The sequence below is a fragment of the Tupaia chinensis genome, unplaced genomic scaffold (genome assembly GCF_000334495.1).
Source record: "Tupaia chinensis unplaced genomic scaffold, TupChi_1.0 Scaffold000063_1, whole genome shotgun sequence".
Taxonomy (NCBI): domain Eukaryota; kingdom Metazoa; phylum Chordata; class Mammalia; order Scandentia; family Tupaiidae; genus Tupaia; species Tupaia belangeri.
The window spans coordinates 6,444,187-6,466,401 of NW_006159521.1; the positions used below are offsets into that span (position 1 = coordinate 6,444,187).

General features: G+C 43.6%; 1 long non-coding RNA gene across 2 annotated transcripts; it reads left to right on the forward strand.

Annotated features, from left to right (window-relative positions):
* The first annotated feature begins 1,983 nt into the window (after nucleotides 1-1,983).
* On the forward strand, nucleotides 1,984-21,687 carry LOC102495778 (uncharacterized). 2 transcript variants are annotated; one of them, XR_001371427.1, is made up of 3 exons: nucleotides 1,984-2,052; nucleotides 15,695-15,761; nucleotides 21,614-21,687. It is a non-coding gene; the product is annotated as an uncharacterized LOC102495778 (long non-coding RNA). The 2 variants fall into 2 exon arrangements; XR_003546886.1 differs by lacking the exon at nucleotides 21,614-21,687 and adding an exon at nucleotides 18,932-19,014.
* The last annotated feature ends 528 nt before the right edge of the window (nucleotides 21,688-22,215 follow it).

A 22,215-nucleotide genomic window follows, 5' to 3' on the forward strand; every position in this document is an offset into this window, starting at 1 on the left:
AAATTTAAAGTCTGTTTTAGAGTGTCAATTTAAAACCTAGTGTTGGGGGACCAGCAGTTAGCATAATGGCTATGTCGCTGGACTCCCATGTAGTTGACCGCGGTTCAAGTCCCAGACCCGGTGACTTATTCTCTCGCCGGTCATGTGTGCATGCGTGCCCAAGATCCTGAGAGGAGAATGGAGGAGAAGGGACTGCGGTGTGGCCATCCCTCCTGGGGGGTGATTTCTCGCTTTCTATCTCTCTATCTCTTTGCCTCTCTCTGTCTTTCTGACGAGTACATGCACCCTATAACAAAAACCTCTCCTAAATAAATAAAACCTAGTGTTGGTACCAGCAGATGGGGTAATGGTTATGTCACTGGACTCCCACATAGTCAACCGCGTCACTGGACTCCCACGTAGTCAATCGCAGTTCAGTCCTAGACCTGGTAGCTTAAAACTCATACTAACCGCGTTTGCGTGCATGCCCAAGATCCTAAGAGGATAATAGAGCAGATGGGATTTCAGCAGGGCCAACCCCTCTGGGGGGTGATTTCTTGCTTTCTCACTGTGGAGTGGCAACAGCCGCACACGCCCTATAGCAAAAATCTCAAAAAACAAAAACAAAAACAAAAACAAAAAAACCCTAGTGTTAACAGCATTCTTGGTTTTTTTTGTATTTGTTTTTGTTTTTGTTTTCTCCTTCCAACGTGTATTCACTGAGAGCCTGCTAACAGATTCGTGCTAAGTCTGCCTAATTCACAAAAGTGAGCCGGACAGACCTGGACCCTGTGCTCACAGCACTGAGAGCAAGGCCGGGTAAGAAGAGGACTGCATGATCACTAGAACCCAGGATTTGTGGCTCTCCAGGAACACAATCATATTAGCACAAATTTGATGGCGAAATGGAAGGGCTGGCGGTATTTCTTCATCAAACAGTAAAGTTCCTTCTGCATTCTGTACAGTCCTTGGCTAAAGGCCCAAAACACCAAAGTGTATGGTGTACAATTTGACCTCAGAAGACGGTTACCTTACAGCCAGCAGGTGGCATGGCGCTCAGGGGGCTGGACTCCCACTTGGCTAACAGCAGTTTGAGTCCCAGACCTGGCTCCTTGCTTTCTCACGTTCCCTTTTTCTCTCCCTAACTTTGTCTTTCTCCGGTGAGCACACGCGTCCTATTGCAAATAAAAATCGTAATCATAATAATAAATAAAATGAGGTAAATAAGTCTTAGGGAAAAGAAGAAATGTGGTTGTAGAGACTAAGGATTTTAAGGGGGTGACTTTCTGTATGGCACTCTGACCAAACAAACAAAGCCTCATTTGGGAGAGTATAGCCAATAGTTAGGAGGAAAAATAGGAAAACTGACGAGAAAGGAGACAAATGACAACAATAAAATACAGAGCAGAAACTGAGCCAGGTTTTGAGGTGCAATGCTTGACTTGAAGGCTGTGGCGGTCTCCTTTGCGACCTTGTAAATCACGCTGGCAAAGAACACCCCTCTTTGGGGGCCTGCGCATTGTAGAGCCCAGTCAGCCTTGGTAAGGGGTGAGAAGACATCAGGGAAAGTTTAGGCCCCTCAGGGGTGGAGAGTGGGGGCCCGACCGTAAATACTTGAGGGAGATAGAATTTCTAACACATTGTTTGCTGGGCTCACAGGTGGGCCTTTGAAATCCCTCCCCAGGGCCTGGCAAGACTGCAGTGCCGATAGACCGCTGTGCCTGCCTTTATTGATGTATCCATTAGAAAGTGACAGGATTTGCTTACCAAGTTTCTGTTTAATTTGCATCTTAATGTCCTATCATTAGGACATAAATAGGGGCTTAGGGAATTAAGTCATTTAGAAATTCCCTCTGGGGATTTGGGAACTGGACTGCCCACATGGAAGGCTGCCTCTTGGAAAAGCGGGAATCTGAGCCGATCCACACCTGGAGAAGCGCTTTGAAAAGAACCCACCTGCTGCAGCCTCGCAGCTGAAGGCGGAGGTGAGACGTGCCTTGGGCAGCCTGCGTCCCACGTCAGAAGCTGGAGCTCACCCGGCTCCGTTCCCTGTCTGACTCCCAGAAGCGCCTGGTGAGTGTGGGGTCGTTTTCCTCCTGTGTTTCGTGCCTCCTGAGGTTTGGAGACTATGCCACAGCCTTTGCACACTGGGCCGTGGGCAGTTTTGTTACAGAACACTTTCTTGGCGGTTTGGGCATCTGGGCAGTAGAATAATACAAGGGGGCTTCAGAAAGTTGGTGGAAAAATAGAATTAATTTATGAGTTCGTTTTGATGCAACAACATTTTGAAATCCATGCATATTTTTTTTTCATAATACACACTTTCCATGAACTTTTCGAAGACGCCTTAGATAGACACAGTCCCGAGTGTGTCTCTCCGTGAGTTGTGTGACTTTTCTTAGTGACTGCTTATCTGGGAAATGGGCGTAAGGGTACATTTGAAACCCTGTTGGGAGGCTTAAATGAGACCCTGTCCATCGATTACCGCAAGTGAGTAGGCACCTAAAAACATCACAGCTCTCCTGTTGGGGCCTCATGGGGTCTAAACTTCTCTTGATTCCCCTGCGGAGCTCTGTGGGCCCCAAAGGCAGGGTTCTGACCTCCAAACCGCACCTTACATCAGCCCACTTTCCAGGATGCAACCCGATAGCCTAGGGTGGCCGTCTTGGGAGAGAGTCAGGAGCGTGGGATCTTTGTCTCCATCTGTTCTGGAGAGACTGCTGCGGCCCCAGCTGTGTGTACACAGCACGAAGGGTTCAGAGAGCACTAGAGAGCGCCCAGCCCCACCCTCACAGCTTCAAGATGAAATCCTGAGAAGAACTGAGCTGCGCCCAGAGCGTGGAGCTACTTCGGTGCAGAGTTATAAGGAGAACTAAGGCGTCCTATTTTCAAGGGATTGTAATCACTTTCAGAGTACTGTCTTGGATACTCAGGACAACTCTGGAGAAAAAGAAAATATTATTCCCATTTTTAAAAAGAATGATTTCATTTTATTTATTATTTTTTAATTTGTCCAGAGAGACAGAGAGGGAAAGTGAGAAAGCGCGTCTGTCTCCAAGTTCAAGACTCAAACTGTGATCAGCCGCGTGGGAGTGCAGCCCTTCACTACACCACCTGCCAGTCCCTACTATCCCCATTGTACAGACAAGCTAGTTGAAAATCAAAGAGGAAGATATTTCTTTCTTTCATTTTCTTTTTAAGATTTTTGCTCTAGAGTGTGTGAACTCTCCAGAGAGAGGAAAAATGAGAAATCACACCCCTCTCTCCCCCAGGGAGATGGCCACCCTGCAATCCCTTCTCCATTCTCCTTTTGGGGTTTTGGGCTGAAAAGATGGGGGGCCAGCAGTCGGCATGGTGGTTAGAGGTGCTGGATTCCCACATGGTGGACCATGGTTTGAGTCCTGGACCTAGCGGCTTACTTTCTCGCTTTCCTTTATTCTCTCTCTTTCTCTCTGTTTCTCTGATCAAATCTAAAAAAAAAATAACATATGGAACTAACTAAATAAATATTTTTGAAAAGAAATTAGATAGAAATCCGAGTAATTTTTTTGAATGAGGTCAGAGATCACAACAAATAAGTGGAGACTTCAAAATTTGCACCACTTTGGTTTCGTTTTGTTTTCCTGAGAGCTCTAGACGGTTTACCAGAAATACTTAGGTAGAAATAGCTTTCCGAGGGGCCAACAGATGGTGTCGCGGGTACATTGCCAGACTTCCACCTGGCTGACCACAGTTCGAGTCCCAGACCTGGTGGCTTGAAACTCATGCTGGACACATGTGTGTGCGTGCCCAAGATCCTAGGAAGGGAATGGGAAAGGAATTGTGGTGTGGAGATCCCCCTGGGAGGTGATTTCTCACTTTCCCTCTCACTGTCTCTGTCTCTCTCCTCAGTGAGTACTCACACGATAAGGCAAATATCTCAGGGGGAAGAAAGCTTCCTGATTGGAACCTGGCTTCCTCTCCCCTCCTCGCTCCAGGACCTCTGTGCTAACTCAGAGGACTTTGCCTAGAGTGGGCGAGGAGCTGATGCCTGAGCTCTGAGCACCTCCCGGTTAATTCTCTGGTTGTGTACGTGGATGCAGGGTGGGAGGCAGGCTTTGGAAAGTTGGTGGGAAAGATAGCGGTTGTGTTTACCAGTTCATGGACCATGGATTTTCTTCTTTAGCATTCCTGGAGATAGAACTTAGGCCCAAGGTAGAAACTGCAGTAAATTTGTGAATGTGATGAGTATGGTAACACCATTGATTGGATTATTACACACTACATGCATGCTTTGAAAACCTATATTATACCCATGACGATGTACAAAAACTAAATGTAAATTAAAAATTTTTTAAATAAGGAAAAAGAAGTTCTAAAAAGAAAAGAAAAATACATGCTTTCATCCCTACCTCTCCTATTTTGGTTATTTTTTTTTTTTTAAAGAGATTCTTGCTATTGCGTGTGTACTCACCAGAGAGACAGACAGACAGACAGAAAGCAAGAAATCACCCCCCGGGGGTGGGGATGGCCACACCACAATCCCTTCTCCATTCTCCTCTCAGGATTTTGGGCACATATGCACAGGTGGCTGACTTGAGTTTTAAGCTGCCGGGTTCAGGACTCGAACTGTGGTGAATTATGTGGAAGTCCAGTGACTAAACCATTACACCATCTGCTGGTCCCCCTCCCTTTTATTTTGAGATATTGAATAAACATTAGGACTTTTCATCTAAATAAATAGAAAGAAAGAAAGGCAACCGAAAGAAAGAAAAGAATAGAAAAGAAAAAAGAAAAGGAAGAAAGGCAACAGTCTAAGAACTCTGTCACCCAGAACCGTTTATCACAAAATCATCTTCCTGGATACGAGGGAGGAAATACAGAAATGGAATCACCACCCTTACAGAGTACTGAAGCCTAGATCTCTCCATTAGGGGTAGAGTTTGGATTGGAATTAGATCAGGAAAATTCTTTAGACTCTCAAATTCTGGATCATTCCACTTTGAGCACCTGTTCCTTTTGCCTGCCCTGTTTCCATTTGTTCTTTTTTGGGGGACCCCAGCTTTTACTGTGGAGAATCGCCTCCCAAGGTCAGCCAATGTGGTTGGCGTGATCTCACACCCTCCACCTGCTGGGCCCCACGGAGGGCTTATCTTCCAGTTCAGGCCCTGTGGTGTATCCAAGGGGGCAGGGCCAGTCTGGTGAGAGCAGGCCTTAGCACTCTGGTGGTTCCCTGAGGGAGAAAAGAGCTCTCTCTGGGTTGGGGTTGATGAGTCAGAGATGTAGGCCTGGAACTTCTGGTGGTCATCTAGCCCCCTTGAGAGAAAAGCCACTAGAAAGGAGGGCAGAGCTGAGAGATGGGGAGATGGATTCCCGGACCAGGTCTGGGAGCGTGGGCTGAGCCACGAGGAAGTCTGGAACCAGGAAGTCCCTACTCTTCTCAGGCTATTCCAGGGACCTAACCCCCTACCATCCTGCCTTTATTGCTGAGGAGACCACAGTTGGTCTCAGTTTATCCTACCTTGGATGTTTAAAGGCATTTTTTCATGAGGTCAGCAGGTGGTGTGGTGCTTAAAAGCGCTGGACTCCCACACAGCTGACTGTGGTTTGAGTCCTGGACCTGGCAGCTTGTTTTCTCACTTTCCCTCTCTTGCTCTGTCCCTCTCTGGTCAAATTAAAATAAATAAATTAAATAAATAAATAATGATTAAAAAATAATAAAATAAAAGCATTTCACTTGTTTCTTTTTGTTAGTATTTGACTGCTTATCCCATTTTGGCATTACGATATTACTATAAACTCAAAGTCCAAAGGCCAGTAGGTGATGTGGTACTTAGGGCGCTGGACTCCCCTGTGGCCAACTACGGTTTGAGTCCCAGACCCAACAGCTTGAAAAATCATGCTGGGTGTGTATATGTGTGTGCCCCAAATTCCGGGGGAGAATGAACGAGAAGGGACCGCAGCATAGTCAGCTTGCCTGACTTCTCACTTTCCCTCTCTGGTGAGTACATGTGCCCTGTGGCAGAAAAAAAAAAAAGGAAGTTCAGATGTAGTTTTCCTTCACATGACATCTATAATAGACTTTCAAATTTTGGGATGTCAGTAATCAAACTTTCCCACTTTGGAGACGGAAGTGATGTATGTGTTTATCTTTGGAAAGTATGTGGAGAATTTTGCTATGGCAGGTATTCGGAGTATTTTTCATTTTGATCACTAATTCAAGATTTATGTCCCCACTCACAGACGATGACAAGGCTAATAAATTAGACTTGCTGACAACCTTTCAATAACGGAGCTATTTTTCTAAAGTTAACAGTCCTTTTTTGATTTTAATAAGCTTACTTAGTGTTAATCATCTTGTCACAGGCAAAACTGCCTCTTGAAGAATATAAGCCTTCAGGAAAACTACCCATATTAAAAATATTTTTTTGCTTATGCTTAAATTAAGTGAAACACCTACATGAATTCCACATACTCTCCAGGGGATCCTAGCGTGGTGTGATAGCACAGAACTCAGAAAATGACTAAGCAGGCTGGAATCATTCTTAATGACCTTATAATTGTTTTATGACCTTGAAAAATTTTTGTCACAATATACCTAACTGCTGTTTATACATATTTATGAAAATAAAAAAATAGCAAAACTAGTATGTGTTTAGTACACCATAACTTAAAAACATTATAAATATTGAAAATTAAAGTGCTTTTTTTTTTGTAAAAATGCCAATTAGAAGTAGTTCAAACACTTTGCCTTCTTTGAGTCCTGGACCTGGCAGCTTGTTTTCTCACTTTCCCTCTCTTGCTCTGTCCCTCTCTGGTCAAATTAAAATAAATAAATTAAATAAATAAATAATGATTAAAAAATAATAAAATAAAAGCATTTCACTTGTTTCTTTTTGTTAGTATTTGACTGCTTATCCCATTTTGGCATTACGATATTACTATAAACTCAAAGTCCAAAGGCCAGTAGGTGATGTGGTACTTAGGGCGCTGGACTCCCCTGTGGCCAACTACGGTTTGAGTCCCAGACCCAACAGCTTGAAAAATCATGCTGGGTGTGTATATGTGTGTGCCCCAAATTCCGGGGGAGAATGAACGAGAAGGGACCGCAGCATAGTCAGCTTGCCTGACTTCTCACTTTCCCTCTCTGGTGAGTACATGTGCCCTGTGGCAGAAAAAAAAAAAAGGAAGTTCAGATGTAGTTTTCCTTCACATGACATCTATAATAGACTTTCAAATTTTGGGATGTCAGTAATCAAACTTTCCCACTTTGGAGACGGAAGTGATGTATGTGTTTATCTTTGGAAAGTATGTGGAGAATTTTGCTATGGCAGGGATTCTGAGGATATTTCATTTTGATCACTAATTCAAGATTTATGTCCCCACTCACAGACGATGACAAGGCTAATAAATTAGACTTGCTGACAACCTTTCAATAACGGAGCTATTTTTCTAAAGTTAACAGTCCTTTTTTGATTTTAATAAGCTTACTTAGTGTTAATCATCTTGTCACAGGCAAAACTGCCTCTTGAAGAATATAAGCCTTCAGGAAAACTACCCATATTAAAAATATTTTTTTGCTTATGCTTAAATTAAGTGAAACACCTACATGAATTCCACATACTCTCCAGGGGATCCTAGCGTGGTGTGATAGCACAGAACTCAGAAAATGACTAAGCAGGCTGGAATCATTCTTAATGACCTTATAATTGTTTTATGACCTTGAAAAATTTTTGTCACAATATACCTAACTGCTGTTTATACATATTTATGAAAATAAAAAAATAGCAAAACTAGTATGTGTTTAGTACACCATAACTTAAAAACATTATAAATATTGAAAATTAAAGTGCTTTTTTTTTTGTAAAAATGCCAATTAGAAGTAGTTCAAACACTTTGCCTTCTTTCCACTATATAACTGCTACAGAATGGACCCTTCTCCCATGCCTGGGTTTCCTTCCTTGTTTGGATCGGCTTCCCACATTTTATCCTTTGCTTGCTCTTTCTTTTTTCAGTGAGGGATAGAAAGTGAAAGATCGGTCTTTTGGACAGTGTCACCACATCACAATCCTTCCTGCCCCAGGCTCCCAGTTAGCTGAGACTGCAGGCACATGCCCTGATGCCCAGCCTGTTTAGGTTGGGCTGGGAACCAAACCCGGGCCTCTCCTGCGGCCTCAGCCACCACACGGCGGTGCCCTACCACTTGTACTACCATGGCTGGGTCTCTGCGCTTGTGGTGGTGACATATTTTCAAGAGTTCTTTCTATGTGAACTTTTGGCTGGCATCACTGCCAAATTTCTTCATCGTTTTTGTCACTAATGAAACAGGTGGAACATCTGTTAGACTCTCTCTCTTTTTTAAAAGAATTATTTATTTAATTTTATTTATTTGTTCATTTATTTTAAGTTGACCAGAGAGAGACCCACACAGAGAGAGAGAGAGACAGACAGAGAAAGCAAGCAGGTCCAGGACTTGAACCATGGTTGACCACGTGGGAGTGTCCGGTGCCTTAACTACCATGCCACCTGCCGACCCCTACAATATCTCTTACAAATCAAGTCCCAGAGCTCTATCGGTATTGAATAGACCTACTTAAGTTCCATAAAGAGTCTAAAAGCCAAGACAGAGTTAGGAGTGAGAGAGAAAGAAAGCAAGGTCTGAGACTTGAACCGCAGTCAGCTATGAGGGTGTGTAGCACCTTAAGCACTATGCCACCTGTGGGCCCTATATTTTATGCATTTTCAGTGGCTCTTCAGGCCAGGTTGTCATATCCTGTGAGTTGGATTGACAGGAACAATTTCTGCCATTTTGGAGATGAGCAGCTGAGGCTCAAAAGAGTTAAACTACAGCAGTAATTGGCAGGGTGAGTGGAGCCACATGACTAGTTCTCACCAATAGAATGTGAGCAACTGACGAGTTACCCATGGGCTGGGCCGGTTGAGAGAGGCGGAGCCAACGTTATACACACATGATGGTGCATAACTGGCAGCTTCAGTGTAGGCAGATGTAGCTTCGGAAAATAGCTCTGATTTCTAAAGACCGTGAAAGGCTGCAGAATGGGAAAACTGGTCTTTGAGACCATCGTGGGTATTAATCAGTGATTTGCTCGTGATTGGCATTATCAAAAATGAAGGTAGAGCACATGGTCCACCAGCCTTTTCCTCAAGAACCGCCTTGGAGAGTTTACCTACCTAGGAGTCGAATGCAGACAGAAAGGTCATGGAGCACGTATATCTTTAACCTCACTTGGAAATTCAAAATGGTCTTTTAAAGAGGGGATGCCACTTACACGCCCCCCAAAAGAGTATTAGTTTTCATTATTTCCTATTTTGCCAATATCTCAAAAGTTTTCGTATCAGCTAATCCTGTGAGTGTAGATAGCATTTCATTATTGTCTCTATTTGCATTTCTGTTTAATAACCAGATGGAGTAGCTATTCATATCATTTCATGGGCCATTCTTCTGTTCTCTTTTCCTAAACACTATTAAAAATTCTTACTGGGGTTGCAGGTGGCGTGGTGGTTAAGGGCGCCAGACTCCCACATCGCCAACCAAGGTTCAAGTCCTGGACTTGGAGGCTTGCTTTCTCTCTCTCTCTCTCTCCCCCTCCCTCCTTCTCTCTCTCTAGTCAAATAAAAAGAAAGATAGAAAGAGAAACAAAGATTCTTTAAAAAAAAAAAAAAAGTTCTTACTCGCCCAGCCATGGTATGGTGGTTAAGGCAGCTGGATCCTATGTGGCCAACTGTGCAGTTCAAGCCTAGATTCAGCAGCCTGAAAAAGACACTGGATGTATGTGGGTGCATGCCCAAAATCCTGAGAGGAGAATGGAGAGAAGAGATTTTAGCATGGCCATCCTCTCGGAAGGGTGCTTTCTCACGTTCTTCCTCTTCATCCCCCCACGGGAGCGCACTTACCTTACTGGAAACAGACAAAACGTTCTTCCAGTCGTCACTGCCAGCAAGTTGCTCCAGACAGCTTCTGCTAATAGACTTTGTGCAGTCCTGTCCATTCCCCGACATCTTCGTCCAATAGAAACTCTCAGAATAACTTACATATATCCCTTTACTAGTATAAAAGATGAGTTTTTAGGGTCACTGGACATGTTGCCATTGCATCTGGCCATGCCACAGGCAGGTCTCATTGCGTGCCTCAGGGTCTGACGAGAACTTTGAGAGACCAACAATTCCTTTTCCTTTAACAAAACAACAATGACAAAACATTTTCCTAATTTTTTGCCCTTTAAAAAATTGTTTTTCTTCATGGTAGAGCGTATGCAAGTGAGGGGGAGAAAGAGAGAGAGATAAGTGCCCTCCATAAGTTTTTTTTTTTTTAACAACTGTTTTATTTAACGTTATTTACTTACTTATTTTTAATTTGACCAGAGAGGTATAGAGTGAGACACGGAGAGAGAGGGAGAGAGAGAAAGGAAGCTGCCAGGTCCAGGACTCAAACCACGGTCGGCCATGTGGGAGTCCAGCACCCCTAACCACCACACCACCTGCCGGCCCCACACTCCGTAGGTTCCCATCAGGCAGCAATCCCCATTTCTCTAGTCCTCCAGTCCGTCAGATCCTTGACACATACCCACGTCCAGCGTGTTTCAGGTATTCTAGGGATTCGAATCATGGTCGCCATGTGGAATCCAGCTCCTCTAGAACAAGTTACTGCTGTGCGTAGATCCAGCCCTCCTGTTCCTGCAGATTTATAGGAGCGTGTTTATGGACTAGTCTGGATTCTAATCCTTTATAAATTGCATTACACTACTTTACAGAGACTTTCATGAGGTTCGTTCATTTTTCCTTCTTTCTTTTCTCTCTCTCTCTCTTCATTTGCTTGCTTGTTCGCTCTCTCTCACCATAGGGCATGTGTGCTTACCAGAGAAAGACAGAAGGGGAAAGTGAGAAATCACCCCCAACAGGGAGAATGGCCTTGCCAGTATCCTTTCTCTTCCTCTCGGGATTTTGGGCCCTGCGTGGCTTTCAGGCAGCCAGGTCTGGGACTTGAGTTGCAGTTGCCACATTGTAATCCAATGCCTTAACTACCATACCACCTGCTGGCCCCAAGGAGTTCTTAATTTAAAGAGCTTTAAATATATAAATCTTTTCCACTATGTGATGTATGTTTTTGATGTTTTGTATATGAAATGTTTGTCTCTGATGTTATAAAGATACTCTTTCATGTTGTTTTCTGGTGTTTCCTCTATAGATAGACTTTAGCTACCATCAAATGTGCTCAAATGTGTTCAGTACTATTCAAAAAAAATTTTAAGTTTTTTTTGTTACTTTTTCTACAAGTTTAGTCATTTTATCCAACTTTGCAAATGCACTGGTGTATACTTGAATATCGTGTTTGTTGTTATCTTTGAAGTTTCTTATGCTAATGTATTTGTGTCATAATTTTCATTGCAAATTAAACTTATGTCATCTGTTACTTTGTTCTTGGTCAATAAAGGTTGTCAGTGTTTTTTTAAATCTTTTCACTTTGTTGATCCTCTTTATTGTATATTTTTCTCTTTCATTAGTTTTTACTAACATCTTTATTTTTTCATTTGTCTGTTTTGTTTTGTTTTGTTTTGGCTATAGAGCACATGCACTCACCGGAGATAGACAGAAAGTGAGAAATTGCCCCACGAGGGGATGGCCACACTGTAATCTCTCCTCCATTTATTTTCCCTTCTGGATCTTGGGCACATACACACATGCACCCGGAGGGATTGTTTTTTGTTTTTCTGGTTTTTTGTTTTTGTTTTTTTCTATTTTTTTTTTTTTTTTGGAGAGATTTTCACTGTAGGGCACGTGCGCTCGCCAGACAGACAGAGAGAGACATAGAGACAGAAAGCAAGAAATCACCCCCCAGGGGGGATGGTCACGCCGAAATCCCTTCTCCTCCATTCTCCTCTCAGGATCTTGGGCACGCACGCACACCCGCCCGGCGTGAGTTTTAAGCCACCGGGTCTGGGACACGAACCGCAGTCGACTACGTGGGAGTCCAGCAACATAGCCATTACGCTAACTGCTGGTTCCCCTTGTTTTTGTTTTTTTGAGAGAGAGTTTTTGCCATAGGGAACATGCACTCACTAGAGAGAGACTAGGAGAGGGAAAGTGAGAAATCATCCCACCCCCACCCCAGGAGGCATGACCACGTCTCAAAACCTTGTCCTTCATTCTCCTTTTTGGATTTTGGGCATGAAAACACATGCGCCCAGTGCAATTTTGAAGGCACTGGGCCATGTGAGAGTCCAGTATGTTAACTACTACCTGCTGGTCCTCTGGAGTGATTTTTAAGTCACGGGGCCTAGGATTCAAACCACAGAGCTGGCCATGTGCATCCAACACGTTAATCTCCATACCATCTGCTGGCCATATCTGCTATTTATTCTGCTCTTCCTTTGCTTTTCTTTTTTTCTTTTTCAAAGAGAGATTTTTGCTCTAGGGTGTGCAAACTTACTGGAAAGACAGGGAAACAGAGACAGAAAGCAAGAAATCACACACACACACACACCCCCCAGGGGAGATGGCCACGCCACAATCCCTACTCCTCCATTCTCCTCTCGGGATCTTGGGCACGCTGCCCAACAAATGTGCCCAGCATGAGTTTAAGCCGCTGAGTCTGGGACTTGAACCGCAGTAGACTACATGGGAGTCCAGCGACGTAACCATTATGCCATCTGCTTGTCTCCCGTTCCTTCTTTTCTTATCATTTTGAAAGAATTGATAACTTGAGGAAATTTTTAGCTTTCCTCTGTCCATTCAAAGCTGTGACTTCTCCTCTAAGCACTGCTTTGCTTGTACTCCAAAAGTTTGGGTGTGGATTAGTTTAGCTATTCTACTGTAAATATTTTCTTATTGATTTCTTATTTGATCCATGAGTACTCAAAAGTCTTCATTTCTAAACATTTGGATTTTTCTGTCATCCTTTTGTTGTGCTTGTTTTGTTTGGTAAGTTTTTTATTTTTTATTTTTATTACTAAATGGTGCCTGTTTGCCAAAAGGTGGGTGAGAGAGAGAGAAAGCACCCATCAATGGGGTGTGGTCACACCCACCACAACCTTTTTCCTTCACGTCTCTTACCTGTCAGGATCTTAGGCATGCACACACATGTGCCCAGCATGTTTTTCAAGCTGCCAGGGCCAGATTCAAACCTTGATTGGCCACGTGGGTTCTGATTCCCAATGCATAGCACTTAACCACTGTGCTACAAGGCAAACCCCTTTTGTATTTGGTCACAGAATGTGCATTTTGTATGTTGCTCTATGATCATGTGGAGTACAACTATGTGTATTCTGTGCAAGTTTGGAAAGTACACCAGGCAGAACAACAGGCTTCCCCCAGAGGCCGATGCCCAAATCCTGGGACAGTGAATACATTACAGTACTTGTCAAAAGACTTTGTAGATGGGACTAGCAGTTAGCGTAATGGCTATGTCGCTGGACTCTCATGTAGTCAACCGCGGTTCACGTCCTGGACCTGGTGGCTTAAAACTCACGCCAGGCGCATGTGCATGCGTGCCCAAGATCCCGAGAAGAGAATGGAGGAGAAGGGATTGTGGCGTGGCCATCCCCTCTGGGGGTGATTTCTCGCTTTCTGTCTCTCTGTCTCTCTCTGTCTTTCTGGCGAGCGCACGCGCCCTATAGCAAAAAAACAAAAAAACAAAACAAAAAACAAAAAACAAAAAAAAAACCTCTCCAAAAAAAAAGAAAAAGACTTTGCAGGTGTTCTCACGGTTACAGTTCTTGAAATGGGGGCAGTTACTCAGTTTATCCAAGTGGGCCCAGTCCAGATACATGAGCTCTTAAAATGAGAAATTGGGCCCAGCAGGTGGCGTGATTGTTAAGGCACTGGATCCCACATGGCTGACTGTGCAGTTCGAGTCCTGGACCCGGTGGCTTGAAAAACATGCTCTTTGTGTGTGTTTATGATTCTGAGGGGAGAGTGGAGGAGAAAGGATTGTGGTGTGGCCATTCTGCCCTGGAGGGTGATTTCTCACTTTCCCTCTCTGTGTGTCTGTTTCTCTCCTGTAAGCAGGTGCATGTGCCCTATGGCAAAGATTTAAAAAAAAAAAAAATTTAAAAAAAGTTTAAAAAAAGAAGAAGAAATGTCTCCTGTAATCTGAGATGTGACCCAAGAGGAGACAGGAGAGATGAGCTGTGAGCAGCTTTTGCCTTTGCTGTGTGAATGTGACAGGGCATGAGCCACGGAATGTGGGTGTCCTAGAAGCTAGACAATATGAGGCCAACAGCCAACATGCGCTGTCACCAATAAGGGAAAGGTTAATATTTTCTACTCTTCTCAGAAATTATAAAAGGAACTTAGATGTTTTAATTTTTTTTTTTTTAAAAGATTTTTGCCATAGACCACGTGCACTTGCTGGAGAGATACAGAGAGTCAATGAAAGGGAAAGTGAGAAATCACCCCTTGGAGAAAACGGTCATGCCACAATACCTTCTCCTCCATTCTCCTCCTGGGATTCTAGGTGTACATGCATACATATATCCCCTGCATGTTTGAAGCTGCCTGGTCCAGGACTTGAACCATGGGCAACCATGTCAGAGTCCAGCACCTTAACTACCATGCCACCTGTTGGCTGCTGGCCTGATATTTTAAATTTTATCATCCCCATCCTAATTTATTTTCTATTTTCTTCCTAAGTTTTAATTATATATATATTTTATCAAGTCTACACATTAGAAAATTGTTTTATAAAATAAATTTTCATTTGGTTTTACCTGTATTTATCAATTTCTGTACTAATCTTTCTTTCTTCTTTTTTCTTTTGAAGAGGTTTTTGCTATAGGGCGTGTGCTCTCGCCAGGAAGACAGAGAGAGAGAGAGAGACAGAAAGCAAAAAATCACCTCCCAGGGGGAATGGCCACACTGCAATCCCTTCTCCTCCATTCTTCTCTTGGGATCTTGGGCACGCACGCACACACACCCGGCGTGAGTTTAAGTCACTGGGTCCAGGACTTGAACTGCGGTCTACTACATGGGAGTCCAATGACATAGCCATTAAGCTAACTGCTGGTCCCAGTACTAATCTTTTTTCTTTGAATGTCAAACTAATATTTGAGATACTTTTTCTTTTTCCTGTAGGATATCGATTAGAATTTTCCTTCCTGGGAGCCAGCCAGGGACATGGTAGAGACAGTGGGCTGGATTTCACATGGCCAGTGACTCATTTTGATTCCCTGATCCAGTGGCTTGAAAAACACACTGGGCACATGTATGCATGCCCAAAATTCCAAGAGAAGAGATCGCAGTGTGCCCTGCCCTTTGGGGTGTGCGTGCTCTTGCTCTCGCTCTCTCTGGTAAATGCATATACTCCGTAACGATTTTTTTTAAGAGAGAGATTTTTACTATGAGTACGTGCACTTACCAGAGAGATAGAGAGAGAAAAAAAATGAGAAATCACCCCCACCCCCACCGGGGTGGATGGCCAGGCTGCAGTCCCTTCTCCTCTGTTCTCCTCTCAGGATTTCGGGCACACAAGCACATGCCCCCAGCTTGAGTTTCTAGCTGCCAGGTCTGAGACTTGAACTGTGATTGACCAGATGGGAGTTCAGTACCTTAACCACTATGCTACCGACTAGCCCTAACAAAATTTTTAAAATAGAAAAAATAATTGTTTTTCCTAATAACCGTTTGGTGGAAAACTGTGTTTTTTGCTGATATAAAAATTGCCCTGTATCTGGAAGATAATTTGTTGGCTATACTTCTTATTTTAATTTTTTTCTTTCAGATCATCAGATCATTCCATTGTCTTCCAGATCATGTTACTGCTGCGGGAAAAGAAGCTGTAAATTGAAGTAAGTGTCATTCCTTTGTAGCTATTCTCCATAGCTGTTTGTTTATAAGAGAGAGTTTGCTATAGAGTAATGAATGCTTGCTGGAGAGACAGACAGAAAGCAAGAAATCACCCCTGGAGGGTATGGCAATGCTGCAATCCCTTCTCCATTCTCCACTCAGGATTTTGGCTACACTGCATGCACCCAGTGTGAATTTTCAGCTGCCGAGTACGGGATTCAAACCGTGGTCGACTCCATGGGTATTCTGTGATGTAACTATTATGCCATCTGCTGGTCCCAGAATCTTCTTTTACCGAGCCTAACACAGTACAAGAAATATAGAGGAGAAGCCTTAACCAAGAAACCGAAGGGTAGCCATGTCTGCAGTCTGTGCAGCACATGTGTTGCTCTGTGTTTCCTGGGAAGTTTTGTGAACAGTCCGCAGCGCTGGTTCTGTAACGAGAGCTGAGAAACACCGGCTCATAACTTACTAGAAATGTTCCAGTTAGATCTACCCTGTCACATCCTCCTTCTCATCACTTCCTGATTCCATTTTACGCTGCTGCGTCCTGTGAAGACAACCAACGTCTAGTGACAGGCTGCCACCCTGGGGCTGGGGTGGGAGTTGAGAGGAGGCTAAAACCTTTTCAAGCCCATGTTTACAAATCCAAGTGAGAGTTAATTTCTATCGGGTCCCTAACAAGTGAAAATGGTTTAAATTTCATTTTGATGATTCTGATAAACAAGAGTTGTTAGGAAGGCCTGATGAATAATTCATCTACTACAATGGTAGCCAGTACTATAAATATTTTATATCACCGTAAAGCTATCTAAAACCATCCTGTAGTGATGGGTGATTTGGGTTGGGCACAATTCGAAATGCTTCTTCATCACTGAAACGAGAGATTCTTCCTTTATCGCAAATATAATGATCCATTTAAATGCCATGGGTCAATTTATTAACACCTTATTCATTGGGGTGTAACCTTTATGAGGCTTTATTGCTATCAGAAATTACATCCTACACAAATACAATGGAGATTTAAATGTTCTGGCGGATGAGCTGACGGCGTCTGCCTTTACGGCGTCATACCGTAATGGGCCTTGACCAGCCGAAGATTTGATAAGTATAAAATATTACTGCTTGATGCTAATTTGGCCCCTTTCTAATGACTGATAATCCTTGTCGATTTAGTGTGATCGTGGCAATCCGGTACTGTTTCCCACCCCAGCTGGGATTGTAACAGGAGTCATTAAGTGTGTCTGCATAATAAAATTAGGGAAGTTATGTGCATTGTTTCTAGGCCTTTGGGTTTCCATTACAGAGGCTTGTTGAAGTGAGAAGTCTGCCTCAGCTCAGTCAAGCCCCTGGCTCCCCAGATGCTAAGCAAAGGACTGATGATGTTAAGAAGTCTGTTCTTAGAGTCCTAGAAAATTCCTCATAGGCAAATAGATGCTGTAGATTTGGGGGCTGGGAGAGATGTTTTGGTCACTGATTTGCCTAACAAAGCTTTTACACAGCTCCAAAGCTTAAATATGTAATCAGTCTTTCCCAGCTAAAAGTTGCAAGGGGAAGCCTCTCTTCGGCTTAGAGATTTATCACTCCTTCGAGAGGTTACTGTATTAAAGAAGTTGAAATTGCTTGACATCTTTGAAAATAATTTAAATGTATGATCTGATGCCACTGCCCCCTTATAGGGATTTATACGGCTTGAGGAGAAGGTGACGGTAAGGACCTCATCACTCTGTAATGGCAATGAAATAAACAGGCTGTCTGCCGTATTGCCCTTCCCAGTCCCCGAGCTTACACAGGACAAGGGCAGATGCCTTTCTGCTAAGGCTGCCCTGACATGAGTCCCCTGGGAATTATCTTCCTAGATCTTCCTAGGAAAAGGGCAGTGATTTTGTATCAAAGATGGGGGTGTGGTGGTAGGGGCACTGGACTCCCACATGGCCAACTGCAGTTCAAGTCCTGGACTTGGCGGCTTATTTTCTCCCCCCTACCCACCAGCCACTGGTCCCTGTAGCAAAATTTTTAAAATAATAGTAAATACAGGGACCAGCAGTTGGCGTAATGGCTATGTCATTGGACTCCCATGTAGGTGACTGCGGTTCACGTCCCGGACCCGGTGGCTTGAACTCACGCCGGGCACGTGTGCTACCAAGATCTCGAGAGGAGAATGGAGGAGAAGGGATTGCAGCGTGGCCATCCCCCCTGTGGGGTGATTTCTCGCTTTCTGTCTCTCTGTCTCTCTCTATCTTTCTGGCAAGCGCATGTGCCCTACAGCAAAAATTCCTCAAAAAAAAAATCCCAAAAAGCAAGCAAAAAACACCCCCAAAATAGTAAATACAGTTTAAGAAAAAAAAAAGGGGGGGGGCTTGTTTTGCTGTTTAACTAAGCAGTTCTTTTTTCGACAAGCCAACAACTTATACTTTACTACTCAGAAAGCCAGGACTGAAGCAAGGTTATCAAATGTGAAGGCAGGTTAAGACCTTCCTGGCACAGGACCTGAGGATGATGTTATGTGGTGTTAACTAAAGATTTTTTGTTTAGTTTTTAATTTTTTTTTTTTTACTAAGCCCTCCGGAGTCATTAAAACTCGGGTTCTTCGAGACAGAGTGCTTGCTCAGCATTAATGATAGAGCAAGCAGGCACTAACTCTTCAGCACTCAGTGTTACAGTGAGCCAATGGTTTCTGGTTTTTTGTTTGTTTGTTTGTTTGTTTGTTTTTTTGAGAGGTTTTTGCTATAGGGCGCGTGCGCTCGCCAGACAGACAGAGAAAGAGAGACAGAAAGTGAGAAATCACACCCCCAGAGGGGATGGTCATGCCGCAATCCCTTCTCCTCCATTCTCCTCTCGGGATCTTGGTCACACACGCACACGTGCCCAATGTGAGTTCTAAGCCACCGGGTCCGGGACGTGAACCGCGGTCGACTACGTGGGAGTCCAGCGACATAGCCATTACGCTAACTGCTGGTTCCCATGGTTTCTGGTTTTAAAAAGAAGAAACTAAATCAAATGGAAACAAAAAGCATGTCTGTGTGGTAAGAGTATATTCTAATTTCTCTTGAGGGTTTCTCTATTTGATAGGGAATAGTAAGTAAGTCAGAAAATGAGATTGATCCAGGGAAGAGAGTAGTATGGTGAACTTGGGACCTTCTGGTCATCTGCTTGTCTATCCTGTCTGCAGGGTTGACGGCCATTTCTATGAGTTTGCTCAGGACCAGTGTGACCTGCAAGGGCTGCCTTAACTGCCAGACATTAGGCGCTTACCCCAACTCCTTGTGATGGTGAGAACAAGGGCTAGATTTTGCTGGAAACATAGTGGATCATTTTCCCACCTGAATGCAAACTGTAACTCCCTATCGACTTCATCCCTTTCTAGATTAGAAACTCCTTGAAGGGACTGTCTTATTCATTATTTCTCCAAGTCCTAGGACAGAGCACATGACTCCAGTCACAAGTAAGCATATGATAAACTTATCTATGCAATAATCCATTGTCTTCTCTGGCCTTCCTATCTGAAACCTGCCCATCCTTAAAATCCCAGATTAAGTCCTCCATAGAGACTTTTCAGATCATTTCTCTTTAAAGTATTCCACCAGAATGCACAGCTCTGTCTGTGTCACTCTACAGAGCTGATCAGAAAATTACATAAAGCATCTTTTCAAAAATATTACTTAGTTTGATTTATTATTATTATTAATTTGCTATAGGACATGCGTGCTTACTGGAGAGAGACAGAGAAAATGAGAAAGCAAGCCACCAGGTCTGGGACTCAAAGGGCTATTGGCCATGCATGGGGGAGTCCAACACCTAACCACCAGGCCACCTGTTGGCCAGGTATAGCTTCTTTATCATTGGTATTTTGTATTGCAATTTAAATTTTTATGGGGATATATGTCTCTTCTCTAAGCAGATTGCAAAATCCTTAGGCATTCCATTATCATTGAGTGTAATCATTCTGTTATTACCCCACAGTAGAATGGTCTCTTAACCTAGTGCTGGTTACAGTATAAGTGCTTCAAAATGTCAGCCCGATACCTCCTATATCGTAAATGTGTCCTGGTAGATGAATGTATTGAACAACGGAAATTCTGATTAAGGACACCATACAGTATAGGCCAACCACGGCCCACTTCTCTTTCTCTCTCTTTCACACACACACACTCCTTTTTAGGGGATCTTCCATATATTCTGTCTTTGGTTTCTCATTAGTCATTTCTCAAAGTGATTCCAGGCTTCTGGTCACTCTGATCAAGCCAGAGCTGGTCACCTAGGCCCGGCTTTAGCTCACTGTTGGCCCAGTCTGTAGTCATGACTGTGCATCAGAATAACCAGAGCCCGCTATCATTAACTCAGCCTCAGGAAACTAAGTGTCCCAAAGGAGTCCTGAGTGGGTATTAAAGCAGAAAAGATGTTCAAGCAGTTACAGCAGATAGAGAGAGCTGGAGGTGCCACAACAGGCCACAGGCAAACCAAAGTGATAGGAGGGCAGAAACTCTAAGTCCGCTGAAAAATCCAGTCAGGACAGCTGGAAAACTAAACAACGCTGTGTAGAGAGGAGCAGATATCAAGGCTACCAGAAATACATCCCTGAGACTTCCTCCATTCTGGTTCTAGTTCCAATTCAGGTAGTGCACTTCTTTATCAAAATTACCTTTGGCCACTTTGTAGCCATTAGAAGGGCTGCTCTCCAAAACACAGAAAATAACACCTGTTGATGAGGATGTGGAAAATTTGTAACGCTGGTGCCTGGTTGGTGCAAATGCAAAATGGTGCAGCCGTTGTAGAGAAAAAAATGGGGCAATTCTTTAAAGGATTCAGTATAGAACTCTCATAGGATCCAGCATTCCACTTTTGGACATACACCCAAAGGGAGTGAGAACAAGGACTTGAAGAGCGACTTGGAAACCCACGTTCTAAAGATGAATGGATAAACAGAATGTGGAGGGTACATTCCATGCAGAGCTACTCAGCTGTTAAAAGGAAGGGAATTCTTACACATGCTATTATGTGGATGAATCTGGGAGACATGAGGCTAAGTGAAATGAGCCAGTGACAAAAGGACAAGTATTGTTTGATTCTACTTAGTGAGGTTCCTAGAGTAGTCAAGTTTACAGAGACAGCAATAGATCGGGGGCTGCTGGGGCTGGAGGGAGTTGGTCTTTAATGGATACAGAGTTTGCGTTGGGAATATAACCAAGTTCCATGGGTGAGAGGTGGTGACTCTGTAAAACTGTGCATGAACTTGAAGCCACTTCGCTGTACACTCAAAAATGGCTAAGATGGTACCTTTTATGTCACGTTTTTTAACACGATAAAAAAAAAAATTCAAATCCTTCTTTGGTTTTAGGTAACTTGAGGTTGAACAAAAAGTGCAGTTGATAAATACATGGTTTCTATTTTCCTGAAGAGAAAAAGAGACTAACTCAAGCAAGCAGTGTTGGTGGGATCAGGGTGGAGGCAGGGAGGGAGACTAGGCGGGAGTGGCGAGCGGGAATCTGGGAGCAGCCCTCAGAGTGGCTCTGCCAGACTGGAAGTCCACCCCAGGCAGCTAGAGGCCAGGGTTTTCCTTCCAGTGTTCTACTGTGACCTTCCCTCTGCTTTCCGGTTTCTTTTGTGGGTTGGCTTGCCTCATTTCTTCTAGCTTTTATTCCCTCTTAAAGCTTCTGTTCATTCACACCTTTGGTTCCTTTTAAGTATGGCTTTTTGCGGTCCAAAATGACCCTCTGGCCTTTCTCTCCCCTAGACAATGGGAATAAGGTATGATGGGTCTTTAGGCAAAACTACAGTAGAATCCATTTGCCATACCTTTCAGTTGTCTTCTTGATTTTGTTTTTTTTACATTTATTTATTTATTCCATGACAGAAATAGAGAATCCTCAACACGGTCTTGATGCCACGATCCACCCTCAGCCTTAGCCAGCTCCAGCTCGTGGGCGTGCACATGCCCACTATACTGAGGGAGGTCTCCAGATATGGACCTGGTACCTCCCCATGTGGGTCATCCTCATGGAGCATTGTGTTTTACCACCACACCACTGTCTGGCCTCTAGTGATTAAAAAAAAAATATATATATATATGTATATGTGTGTGTGTGTGTATTTTTTTTTTTTAGTCTTTTTTTTGCTATAGGGTCATGCACTTGACAGAGTGACAGAGAGACAGAAAGTGAGAAACCACTCCCAGGGAGAATGATTATCCCTTCTTTTCTATTCTCTTCTCGGGATCTTGGGCACACAAGCACATGTGCCCACACGCCCGTTTGAGTTTAAAGCTTCTGGTCCAGGACTTGAACCACAGTTGAGTACATGGGAGTCCAGTGACATAACCATTGTGCCATCTGCTGGTCCCTGGTCTCTAATGATCTATAATAAAATAAACAAGGAACTGATTAACACAGGAGACTGAGAACATCAAGTGCTGGGACAGCTATTATCTTTTGTTTAAAAAGGTAAGAAAGGAGCCAG